Source organism: Melospiza melodia, chromosome 2 (genome assembly GCF_035770615.1).
Source record: "Melospiza melodia melodia isolate bMelMel2 chromosome 2, bMelMel2.pri, whole genome shotgun sequence".
In the NCBI taxonomy this organism is placed as follows: domain Eukaryota; kingdom Metazoa; phylum Chordata; class Aves; order Passeriformes; family Passerellidae; genus Melospiza; species Melospiza melodia.
The window spans coordinates 65210557-65220169 of NC_086195.1; positions in this window are offsets into that span (position 1 = coordinate 65210557).

Here is a 9613-nt window from a genome sequence, read left to right on the forward strand (position 1 = left end):
CAGCTGAGTGTTATCTGTACCACGCCTAGCAGCCTGCTGGGATTGGCCCATGGCATGAGCAACCCCTTCTTCTTATCTCACGTCTGTGTGCTTTGTGATCCCTGAGTGAGTGACTGTTTGGATGTTTTCAGGCCTTGTTGGCCAAACCACATTGGATTTAGTTAACCCCCTGCTTCATAAAACACACTTTTTCCTACTGCTTATGGGTAAATCCTGACTGACTCAGAAGCATACAAACATCACAATAGCACCAGCAGACTAATCTCTTTATCTTCTAAATGCAAAACAAATATTTCTTGAAAGTATTTGTACCTTCCCCTATAAACATAGAGCCAGTTTTAGATGTGTGTGGTTTTCAGAACCATAGTGCTCCTGTGTACTTGTTAGAGGTTATTTGCCCTCATAAAATGTTTCCAAACTTTGATTTAATGGTTATAATTTCAGTTCTTCTGGGGTTACAAGGCTGCAGAAAGGGCCTGATTTTGCACACTTTCTACTAGTACATCTTACACAGGTGTTAACACTCTGCTTGGCTCTCTCAAGGCATCCTCTCTCCCTTTCATCTCACTTCTTGCTCCTGAGAGGATGTGTGCACATAACTGACAGCTGACAGCCAGCTAACTAAGATCATGTTTTCAGCAAATACTGAAATTTTCTTGTCCATGGTTTCAATTCCAGGCAGGTGCTCCCCTGCTGTCCCTGTCAGCTGAGGTGCTCTGATGGCCACCTCACATTTTATTCTGAACATAATAGTACCAAAGTTTTGTTTCCCTTCTTGTTACATATTCCAGTGAGAGCACTGCTCAAGGCCAATTATATAAAAGAAGATGGAGGAAACAATGGAAAAAATTGCAATAAGCAATTCTGCCTCTTGCTCCCAGAAGAAATGTCCCAGCGTGTTGGCCAAAGCAGTTCAAAGCACCAGTTGGTGAGGACTAATCACAAAATATGGCTATTTCTCTCCATTTATGTTTGCCTGATATTCTGCCTGGATGCTTTCCTTGAGGAAAGGCAGTTATCACCTGTCCCTCTGCAGGCTCAGAATTAGCGTTATAGTGTAGAGGTGTGATCTTGTCAGACCCAGATGCCTCTGTCCCCCCTCCTGCAGTAAGAGCAGAGCCATGCTTCATGTCTTCTCATCAGCCCAAGAGCAGGAAGGCACAGCTCTTCACACCCTTTGCACAGCACTCCCAGGCCTTCTCTGGGTAACGTGTAGGAGCATCCCAGGATTGTCCTTGCATTCTGATAAGACACAAAGCTGTTTAACACCTTCCAGCCTGTAAAAGCAAACATTAATTTAGGATAAAAATTTTAAAGGATCTGGGACACACAAATCTACAGGGAGCCAGCAAGTGCTGTGGATGCTCTGCTCCTCTGAGAACTCTGCTTGATACCTGGAGTGTGACAGACCCAAAGGAGAAGGTAATTCCCTTTCACTGGTTGAGTGGGGTTCCTCCCATTATGTTTTGTCAGCTGCAAAGGACTGGATGCCCCCTGAGATGAGGTAAGCAAGGACAATTGCCACCCTATTACTTTTGCAGCTTGGCTGGTAGCAGAGAAACTTGATCACTTCCCCATATGGAAGAAAAGAGACCCTATTTTACATTGCAGAAATCTTTTTATGAGGGTGCCAGGCCTTCATTTCTCCCAGAAGGCAGTCTAGCTCTTAACAAAGGTGAAATTATTTTTTTTAGTAAAGCACCTGGCTTCCTCTTGAAGATGCACAATAGACTCAGAGAGAAAAACTACAGGCTTGAAAAATGTGAGCTGGTTCCTGAACAGAAATAGTTTTTCTCCCCACTCCCCTTTTTCCAGAAGAGGTGAGACCTACAACTGGATAAAAAGATATTCAGGGCATAACAAAGTATTAGCTGCCTGAGATTAAGAAGAAAATATCCTGCTTCACTACTCATCTCAGACTGGCTTCTTGCTTTGAAACAAGCAGAGTTTCAGAACGTCAAGACCATGAATCTGAGCTGCTGATGCAGGTCAAATGACACATTTGTCCTTGGGTTTCAGTTGCAACACTTCTTGGAAAAATAAGCATAATAAATACCCGGTTACAGTTTACAGGCAAAAGATTATGCAAAGCAGATTCTCTTCCACATCTCAAAATCTCTGGGAAGTCATTATATAGAGCACACTGATGAACTGTTTGCATACAAATATATAATCAGAATTATTTATCCTCCACATCTGCTTTTCTTTTTTGATGCACCAAATTTAAAACCAGAAACATCTAATGATGTTATTTAATAAAGTCAAGGAAAACAGCCAGCACAAATTATTGTTGAACTGCAGTCAGACATGGATTTATGCTCTGGTGCCTGCTGTGGGTCTCTATTACCTTCTCATGCACGTAAAGGAGGTTGCTGCCAACAGGGCCTCTGTTTATTTAGCTGTGCAATTTGTAGAATGTAGGTTTACTGTACTCATCTGCGGTTACAAATAGGAGATTGGCTCATTAGAACCCTGACTGTTTAATGGATGGAAAAATTTTCCAACAGGACAAAAAAACCCACACCTTCACTGGACTTGGGAAGAATCTCTTAATATTGTTGATATTTTCTATAGAACACTGTTTATCACTACCAGTAGGGTATCTTTTCTTGTGCATTGTATTCTTTCACATTTGATGTATTTTTCTGTAAATTTTAATAAAGACAAAGTTTTGGATAATATCATTATGCAACAGGCCAGACCATTCCATCTCAACTTTATACTTTCTCATGAAGCAACATGTTTAGATTGCTTACATGTTTTAGGGGTTTTCACCTTGAATTCTGAGATTGCATGTTTATCTATGCCCAAAGCTATTTTTCATTCTCGACTTGTGTTTCAGCTGGAATTTCTATTGTGGATAATGCATGTATATTGCAAAACCCTGAAACACTTGATTTAGGAGAATTTATATTAGTCTGCTAGTCTAATCTGTCCTGAGTTATCAACATGTATTTTCCACTTCAAGCTTCACTTTAGGAAAGCTTCTGTTTGAAGCAGTTTTGCCTGCTCTCATGGTAGTCTTAAAGTTTTGGACAATTTGATATATTTAGCATCCAATCCAACTCCTCCATGAGGGGAAGAAAGGTCAGGAATGCAGCAGAACTGACACCATAAAGCACATCCTTGGAACTTGCAGGATCACCAGAGATGCCTTCAGCATCGGTATGGTTTTCCAAGTATTTGCAAGTAATGACACAGAATGGTCTGACTGCACATTTCTGAGGAGCTCCGTGCTGTAGCTAATTAGTTCCTGACAGTCTGCACTCTGCTATGCATACCCAAGGGACTGGCATGCTGCAGTGATAAGAGCTGTTCTGCTCTTTCCCATGGCTGACTCTCAGGTTTTATTTATTTGCTGTTTTATTAAAATCTTGAAGTCAGGAGACCATGAGATAATCTCAGCTGCCATTTAAATCATGCCAAGGCCTAGCCATTAAGAATGTAACAAACAGCTGGTACACATAACAAATGCAGCCCAAAGGCTAGGAAACCAAAGGAGTCCAGTACTTAAAATCAAAAATGAAATTACATTGTTACAGCAGCATTGTTATCCATCAAATCCCTGGGGTGATAACACATCCCTCTGCCACTGTATGTGCATTGTGTACACAAAGCTGCTTCTGCACTACAAGTACTACTGTGCTGGTGACTCCATCATAAAATCCTGAGTTGTCTGAACAGAAAATAGCCAAAATTAATATCAGCCTCAGGTAGAGTTATTCTAGTGGGGAGAGAAGGGGCAGAGAACACAGGGAATGCAGTTCAAGCAGCCCAATTGCTTCTATAAATAAGAGCACAAGAATATTTTGCTCAGATTAAAAAAACACTTTTGTAGCAAACCTTTTCTTGAAAAGACCTAGCACCTCCTCGCTTTGTAAGGATTTTTGTCAGGTTGTCCTTCTTGGCTTTGATGTTTCCCTTTTTATGAGCTGAGTGAAAATTTTCCAGTTTTTGGCTGTTACAAAGATTCTTTTAAAAAAATCTATTTCACATCCTTAGCAGAGTCAGCTGGCAACTAAAATCTGTGAAGAGATTTATTCAGTACAGAGTGTGCCCCAGCACAGACTTGCTGGAGTGTATGGAGATTTCTTCCTGAACTTGTTCTTTGTGACTTCCAGCAGCTGAGCATGGCAACATGAGCTCTCTTGTGTCCAAGGGACTTCTGCTGGCCACAGGGAGTGGGTCACACAAAGAAAGTTCTTGGTCAGATGAAAATGTCTCAAAGAGTCAAAAAGAGACAGGACTCAGAAGACAAAGAATCATGGAATCATCTAGGTTGGAAGACCACCCTTAAGACCATCAAGCCCACAACTAAACCATGTCCCTAAGTGTCACAATCTACACATTTCAAATACCTCCAGGGATGGTGACTCAGCCACTTCCCCAGGAAGCCTTCTTCCAATGCTTCATAAACCTTTGAATGAAGAAATTTTTCCTAATATTCCTTTCAAACCTGCGCTGGCACAACTAGAGGTTGCTTGAGAGCATAAAGAGTCAAAGGTTGGATAAGCACCACAGATCCAACAGTCCTCAGGTTTAAGACTGGGGCAAAATGATCAGCTACCACAGAAAAGCATTAGAGATGTGAAATACTTATTTCTGGTCTTGGGTATGACTCTTTTATGAGGGGTGGGCCCAGTGCCTTGCATGTAGCAGCAAGGAGAGAATACACTGTGGAAAAGGTGCCAATTCGCTGAGCAGGACTGAGGTATTGTCCCTGAAAAGCCATCCACAATGGGAGCATGACTTTAAAGATATACTCTGTGAATACTGATGCTTGAATTATTGCATTTCTAAATACAAGTCTGCCTCAACAAGAGAACAGGAGGTGGGCTGCAACACCCTTTGGAGTGGCTGACTCCCCCACTGCTGAAGTTAATTTCAGCAAGTTATGCTGCTGATGAAGAACTTGATTGATCTCAACTGCTTTAAGGTGCAAAAGGAGCCCTTTGCAAACAAATAAAACAGCAAACATCACAGTACACCTGGCAACTGCTGACAGGGAAGCTTTCCACAGTATTTGATGGGGGACTGTGAAAGTAAAACTTGTCCCCAAAGGAAATGACACTGGGGGCAAAAACAGCCATCAGAGAGATCCTTACCTTCCAAGGATTATATCTGGGCTTCATTTTTAGCAAGATGAGATCTGCTCTGATTCTACGGTTAGCTGAGCACAGGTAAAAAGTGAACAGGTCATTGTCTTTTTTTCATTCTTCTTGCTGTTTCACATGGGAAAAAAAAAGTTATTATAGCAGCCCATAAACAGCCACTCAAAGCACCTTGCCAAGATTCTGTAGGTGGTTTTAGTAATAAGCCCACACATATGCATACCAAATTAAGCTTTACCAGGCAACTCTAACTGTGCTGGCTTTTACCGCTCAAGTATTCAGCTCTAGGGACATCCTCTGGAAGGAGCCTTAATGGTGTAAAGTTTTCATCATTATTTTTATGGCATTATGTAGAGACTTGGAAAAAATTGCCTGCTAAGTGCATTCTTAGCCTCAAGCTAAGTGGATAATGGAAATATTGTTGTCCATACGGGTGGGAAGTGGAGGGACAGCAAAATGAAACAACTACAGAGAGACACATAGAGGAGAGACAGCTTTGAGACTACACATTTCCAAACACTGTGCTATTGACCTTAAATGAGTAACTATCCCTCATCTCAGGCTCTTGCACACTTTTATGGGTAAGCAAATTCCTACCAGGAATTATTCTCTACTTTAAACCTCATGCTGACCACAGAGAAGCTCTAGCATGGGTAAGACAGTTGCCATTGCTATGTGCATCAGTGGAGATGCACACCAGTGGAGATTCTTTCCCCTCCTGAAAGCAAAGGCAAAGTCTTCCAGTGTGATCTGTGTAATGGAAGAGGAAATTTTGTATTGCCTGCTGCACAATCAGCTGTCAGTTCTGTGGCAATGATAATTCCAACCAAACAGAAAAGGCCCTTTTTAAACACAGTTTAACCCAAAGAAGAAAATCAATACAGAGAGGACACAAATCATTATATTTATAATGATATTATATTCATAACTGTATTTATAATGATCAAGAAATATTTATACAGCAGAAGAATTTCATATTAGACAACATTATTCCAAGTTTGCCATGGTGCAACCATAAATCTATCCCATAGGGCAGACAACTACAGAGACTTGACCCTAAATTACCTGACTAAGCTAACTATTCTACTTTATGACTGACCTTGCTGGCAGGACACACTTTACTGTCCAGCAGCTGAGCTAAACATTATGTACATCTGAGATGACATTTACCTCAAGGAAACTTGCCAGACATACTCACAGATATAAATACTGCAACCTTTTCCTTATTATTTCAAGAATACAAAGGTATTTTATTATACAAATAGACAAACTGGAGGGAATTCAAAGCAGAGGAGCCTTTTCTTTTTCAAAGAATCTTTTTCAGAGATGGAAGGGAGAGAGAAGCATGCATGGTTTGCCTGAGTAAGGTTTGTCCTCTCATTCCTCCTCTGCACCATCTGTGCATGCACAGACTGCACAGGATGTGAGAATGCAGGAGAATGAGCAGAAAGTTGCCTCATTGTTACCCTGCAGTATCCACCACAAGGAATCTCCTGGCTCTGACATAGCTGCTATACCCAGGGTCACTTTTACACCCACGTGAAGCTTACACTACTACTGAGATGGTGCACTGGAAACTGGTGTAGTGTAAAAACAACCTCTGTGCTGGTTACATTATGTGGGAGCTATTGCTGAGCTCTGTAAGCACCCAGATTGTCACAACAGAAATTTGAAGTTCTCCATCTACAATCCACCCTCCCACCTGCACTGTGTCAAATCTCAGGGGGACAAAATAATAGTTTCCAAACTGTTGAAAGAGATAAATTCAAAGCTGAAAAGAAATGTCTAAGAAAGAGAAGCAACCATTAGAAGTTGCAAAAGCAGCAGGAGAATATTTATAAGAGGAATTATTAGGCTAGGTAAAGTGAGATATAGGGAAAATCTGGGGCAGAAGGACCTCAGTCAGTGAAATTTAAAGCCAAACCAGTGAAAGGCCTCAACAGAGCAGCTTCTCAAACTGCTGGGATACTCTCTACTGCTCCTGACAGAGGAAAGTAAAACCTTGGTCTCACATTCTTTAATCTGCCAGTTGCTTCCTTCAATTCCCCTGTACTACTCCAGGTGCTATTAATCAATTTCTTCCAACAGATGAGTAGCTGACTGGAATATATTGATCCTCTCTTGCTTCTTGGCTGGGCAAACTGGCTTCTGGGAAATGCTGCTCTTCAGGGCCTTTCCTTAGAAGTATGGGCACTACTTCTGATTTCCTCAGGGCTTCTCAGGCATGGAGGTGATCAGGTCTAGGGACCAATACCCATGAACACAGCTAAAGTGCTTAGAACCTGGAACCTTTTGCACCAGAGCTCCCACTGACTTGTAACTGCTTGAGCTGGAAGACCAAGCTGGCAGCTGGAGCAGGGAGAAGGGCTTTTATATTCTGTGGAGGCAGAGTGTTTCTTCTATTGTCTAAATAGCACTCTTACACACCCTGTAAAGATTTCTGTATGAAGGGTGCAGAATATCGAGCTATAATGGGTTATGATTATTTGATGTGACTGCATCAGAAAATAGTTTATTGGTGTATGAATATTTGCATCAAAATGATTTTTATTTTTCTAATACAGGTTGCTGGTGAGTCATACATTATTTTTCAGGGTCTGCAAAAGATGACTTGGGAAAGGTATAACTGCTGCAAATTCCCCTTAAATTTACTGCACTGTGGTCTGATTTCTCATTAGAAAACCTATAGAAGTGTCCATTCTGAAAAAAAATTTAAAAAACCACAAAGCTAGAAATCACCTAACCTACTTAGTAAATGAGTTCTGTTTAGGAAGAACAGGATGGAAAAAGTAATAGCTGAATAGAAAATAAGCAGTGACCTAGAACCTGTTATGTCTTTGATGGGAGAATGTAGTACCTTAGCAGATTTCACCCCCATAAAAATGCTGGGATTTTTTGCCAGATCTAGGAACTAACGCATCACAGCATATAAAGAGTTAAGTGACCTAAATGTAGAAGCAGAAGTGATGAAGGAAGAGAGAAAGCTTCAAACAAGTCTTGAAGATTCCTCCCCTTTGAGGCACAAAGAGAGAAATACTTGATGGGTTAGGGACCAGGACTAACTGGTGAAACCCAAAAGCAGAGCTGCTCAAGCAATGGCTCCAGCCCAGCTGCAAGGCAAACCAATTCTGATCAGGCTTTGCTGTGCAAAATAAACTAATAAAGGGTGGCTAGCTGCAAGGAGGTGCTGGAACTGGGAACTAGGAGAGCTCCCTCCTCTTCATTCCCACATACACATCCAGGGTGGGAGGTGATCTCATCAGAAATTGTGTAACTCTGCCCATAGACTTCAAGGCAGGGACTGTAGGTGATCTGCTCCTAGGATGTTCTGTAGCACTTTACAGTCCTAGGGTGCATTCTGAGGCCTTAAGAAAATTGGCAGTGCCCCTTGTTACCATCATCTGCCTTGTTGTGGCTGAGGTATCCACAGTCAGCAGGAGGGGAAGCACCTCCTGGCCCTGTGTGAGAGTAGAGATGCATGATTCTGCACTGGTTTACATGGATGGTTAAAGGGCCTGATGACAAGACTCAGAGGATACTCAGTGGGGCCACAGGAGGTAAAAGTGTGTGTAAATCAGCAATCAGAGCAACCCACAGGCGAGAAAACAAGACTCTGGGAACACAGGTTCCCTGGAAATATTCATTACTTAAATTCTCTTAATTTGACTCACAGAGAGATAAGGACAGTTCAAAACACCTCTGAGCTGTTGTTGAGACTCTGCCTGCATCATGGTATTGAAGTATAAAGCAGTTAGAATGCATTTCCACTCCTACTCCTGAAAAATCTAGTGCTGTGATTTGGTGGAAACCATAATACCTTGTATTGGATTTGCTTCTTAATATTTAATACTCACTTTTTTATACACAGTCTAGAACACAGAAATAATTGGTCTCAGTAATACTGGAATGTTACATACTACTAAGAAAACAAACAAAAGGAGCAACAGAAAGTGTCCTTTTGCTGTAAGTTTTGTAGTCAGTTGCTGCTATTCCTTCTGTGATGCACATGAAAGCTGTTTCACCCCTTGCTGGCTTTCCTGGAAATGTAATGCTGTCCTTAGCTTCACAGCTGAGTAAAGTTTTGGTTCCTCCCCTGCACCTGATATCAGAGCTGGTGCTTGGCAGGGCAGTGCATAAACCAGAGAAAAGGGATCAAAATGAGACAGCATCACTTCAAGTTAAAATTCATAGTTTCAAGCAGGACAATATGGAGACAGAAAGTTGAAAATCGGAGCTCTACCATGTCCTGTCTGCCCTGAGAGAAGGGATGTTTGTTCTGGTCCAGGCATCCCACACTGCAGCAGTGTCAGCACTCTTTTGGTATAAACAGGGAGCCAAGTCTGCTGGTAGCAACAAGCCAGTGATTTTAGGCTCCTGCAACATCAGAGGGAACTGCCTTTGGTAGAGTGGGGTGGAAATGAGGGCAGAGTCGGGCACAACACAGAGCCTGCCTTGGCTGGAAGCAGAAAGCAGACCTTCAGCACTTCATTCAGGCTGCACAG